Here is a 4,325-nt window from a genome sequence, read left to right as displayed (position 1 = left end):
GTTGATTTTGCCCTTATATGAAACCTCAACACTATTTTTCCAGTCCCAGATAGTGAACCTAAGCCCTTGTATGCTCTAGACATGAGTTCTACCACTCAGCTGTATTATCATCCTGCCAATAGTTTTTATTTTGAAGGAAGGGCCTCACTATGCTGCTTGACTGGATTCATGATACTCCTGCATCAACCTGCCAAGAAATGGTGATTGCTGGGCTGAATCATCAGGTCTGGGGCAAAACCTTCTTACCTGCAACACTTAGGTTGGCTATTGGAATGGAGAATGCTGAGTTTAATATGAATGTGTTCCAATCAGATTCAGTCAGGACTCCGGACCCCAAATTATGAAGCAAATTAGCAGAAAAGAATGAACATAGCAAGCTTACTGCAAAGAGTCTGACAGAATTCCACACAGAGCAGCTGGTTTGGGTCCATGTTTGAAGAGGAGGTCCACATGTTCCTACCAACACAAAAGAATGCCCTTTGTGAAGAAGCCAAAGGAAAGGCTTCAGGACTCTGTCAGACAGAAAACAGAATTACACTGAGCCCTGGGGTCTGCGTCTTTCATTTCCTCTTGGCAGAGAGGGCTATGGCAATCAGAAAAAAAAAAGAAGTCTCCCAGCCTGAGTCAGCTTTGAAAAAGGAAAAGTTTAGAACACTGACCATAAAGATCTGGGACACAACATGGGGCCTACAGGATGGCTCAGCAGGTAAAAGAGCTTGCTGCCAAGACTGATGAACTGGGTTCAGTTCTTGGAACCCACACGGTAGAAGGTGAGACCTGAAGTTGTCTTCTGACATCCACATGTTCCACATGTGGTATATGGGCTCCACCCTCCATATACATCAATAAACATATTCTTCCAGTTTTTGTTCATTCATTTATTCATTTATTTATTCTCTTTACATCCTGATCACAGCCCACTTTTTCCTCTCCCCCAGTCCTACCTTCACATCTGTTCCCTCCATCCCCCCTCCTTTTCTCCTCAGAGAAGGGGAGGACCCCCATGAGAATCAACTTGCCCTGGCACATCAAGTTGCAACAGGACTAAGAGCATCTTCTCCCACTGAGGCCAGACAATGCAGCTCAGCTAGGGGAAAGGGATCCAAAAGCAAGCAACAGAGTTAGAGACAGCTCTTAGGCCCAGATGGGGATATCCCAGCTACATAGACAACATCTTTTCTGTATCAGTATACTTGAGAGTACATTCCAATAGAAACTGTCTAAAGTTGACTGTGTTCAGGAAGAGGAAGCATATCACTGAGATAAGTGAGATGGCCAAAGAAATCCTAATGGTTCTGGGTGCATTATTAGGCAAGGTATGTGCAAGTGTGTGCATAGTAGACACAGGTGGAGGCACTATGTTGCCACATACAAGGAGAGTATGTATGGAACCCAAAGCTGAATGGAAGTTCTAAGGTACAAAGCTGACTCCTTGCTTGCTTGCCTCACAGTGATATCTTCTGACTTTGGATAGAAAAGTTATTGCCTATGTGGCTGGTATAACTCTAGGGAACATGTGTAGGACCCGAGAAACAATATGAAAGTTGTTGCAGGCCCTCAGGAATGAGATATTATATTAGGTGCTGTGGAGAGAAGAGGTGTAAAGTTGTGCGTGAGAGTTTCTACCCTATGATACTCAGTTTTAGTCACTTCTGTATGTGTCCATCGAAGAGTTTCATAATAGCAGCAGCGGCTGTCGCTTCCTGCAGTAATGGACCAGCCACTGCAGAGAGTGTGTTCTTTCCACTGGGCAATCTCATTTGCTCTTCCCAATAAATATGTAAACTGGATTATGTTCCTTCAAAACTCACTGCTGAAACCCTAACCCCAGTGTAATGGTATTTGAAGACATGGCTATTAAAGGGTTAATTATGGTTAAATAGATGGCAGTGGTGTGGCCTTTATCCTCGTAGGATTAGTCCCTTTTAAGAAGAGTAAAGACCAAGGATGCGACCCTGTATGAGGAGACCACTTGAAAAAAAAAAGCCACAACTGCAAATCAAACAGAGACTACCAAAGGAATGAAAATGATGGAAACCTTGATCTTGGATTTGGAGCCAATGACTGTAAGAAAATGAATTTTTGATGGCTAAGACACCCAGTCAGAGGCCTTCTGTGTGGCAGCCCTAGCAGATGCATATAAAGATGTGTGCAGAAGAGGCACAGAGCTGGACTCTGAATTTAGATCCTTCCTTTGCTTCTGTTTATCTTCTTTGGGAGGTTTTAAGATTTTATGAGGTATGGTTTACAAATAATATGTAATGTATTTAAAGTACATGATGTAGTGTTTGTTACATGATCATATTGTACAATGCCTCCAGAAATGTATAAAATATATAATCCACTCCAACACACACACACACACACACACACAGTTACTCATACAGATATAAACCCCCTTTAATAGATCCTGTCTGGGATACAGAATCACAGGTTAAGCCACGAATAAACATGGTGTTTCCACCTCATGCAGACCCTGACATGTACCAGCTGAGACCAAGGATAGTCAAATGACTTACAGAAGTTCCCACAGTTCCTGGGAATATGCTACAGAATTTTTTAGACATACTCTTACCAATTTATTTTTTTGTTAGGCTTTTTGAGAATTTCACACAATGTTTTGATCAAATGCACCTCCAGCTCTTCCAGATCTACCCTATCCTCCCTACCTGCCCAACTTTGTGTCTTTGTTTTTTGTCCATCAAGTCCTATTGGTACTGCCTATACAGTCTTGGAGGTGTAGTCTTCCTCTAAAGGGGGGCTGACTTACAAGGGGCTACTCTCTTAAGCTTACTGTCTATCTCAAATCACTGTCAGATGCCAATATCCCCTTGGGTGGGAGTCAGACTTGACTCACTTTCCCTCTTTGTGCTGGGATTAAGTCTGATTTATACTTGCATGGATTTTGTGCATACTGCTATGAGTTCATATGTGCAGCTCCCCTGTTGTGTTTAGAAGATACTATTTCTTTACAGTCATCCATCACCACTGGATCTTACCCTCTTTTCACCTACTTTTCTAAAATAAACCCTGAGCCTTAACACGAGTGTTGTGATAGATGTCCCACTGAAAGCAGAGAATTCTGAAGTCCTTTACTTTCTGCGTCTTGGCCTGTTGTGAACTATTGTGTTAATCAACATCTACTGCAAACAGAAGCCTCTCTGATGAGAGATAAGAAATGCATTAATATATGGCTATAATAAGTCATTTACAGTCTATTTAATACTATGTCCATGTAGCAAATCTAAGGCCTATCTAGCAACAGGTTTTTAGCCTGGTAGCAATAGTTACAACTCCAGGTTTTATTATGTGAAGCCATATTTAAACAAAATCAGAAAGCGGTTGGCTACCCCCATGATATTTGTGCCACCACTGTACCAGTGGACACATCTTGCTAAGCCATACATTCTTATATTTGACAGGATTCAGCTGGATAAGGTTGATGGTTACTTTTGTCCTCCAGAAATGTACACAGTATTTCCAGCACTATAAGCCACCCCATAGGGATGATGCTTCCAGGTTAGTACCAGCCTGATTTCTCCATGTTCTGTACTAAAGCATTTAGCGACTTCTGTGTCAAGTTCTGGAGAATAACAAGTGGCATTGAAAATAGCCTATAATGTTTGAAAGTCTGTAGGACCTTACTGGGCAACAATTCTGAGAAGAGGTAACCCATTACTGGATCTGGAATTTTTATTCCTTAGCCTGCGGTATCTAGTAGGGGATGGCTGCCCTGTTACAGGCCCTGTTTATCTCTTTTTAGGTATGTACACACACACACACACACACACACACATACACACACACACATGCAGACACATACACACACACATACACACACACATACATACACACACATACACACACACACACACACACACACACTTCTATAGTAATAAGTTTCCACGTTATCGTTTTGAAATGTGTTCTGTATCCCTTCACCATATTCCCTCCTTCAACCTGCCTTCCCACTCCAACCCAGTTTAACCCTTCCTGTTCTATTATTCTCTGAAAGTTTATGTATTTTAGCAGAACAGCATGTCCTATCTTAGACACAGCCAAAGTTCAAGGTGATCTAATGACCAAAAGAACTCCAAGAAAATCACCCTGTTTCTGGACATTATTTTAATCCTCTTTTCATGGTGTAGCTCACATGAGGGTGTGTAGGAGCAGATGCCTTCAGTACCATTCAACCACTGGAAGGGATGGGGGGCACCATGTTCCCAGCAGATTTTCTAAAACAAAATAAATGTGCGCTTCCTTCCGCATTTTGCAATAGAAACGTTTAGTGATACAAAATTTTCCCCATTCATATTCAGCTGCCT

Source organism: Grammomys surdaster, unplaced genomic scaffold, assembly GCF_004785775.1.
Source record: "Grammomys surdaster isolate TR1022 unplaced genomic scaffold, NIH_TR_1.0 953, whole genome shotgun sequence".
Classification (NCBI taxonomy): domain Eukaryota; kingdom Metazoa; phylum Chordata; class Mammalia; order Rodentia; family Muridae; genus Grammomys; species Grammomys surdaster.
The sequence above is the reverse complement of the archived record's forward strand: the minus strand, read 5'-3'. Positions refer to the sequence as shown.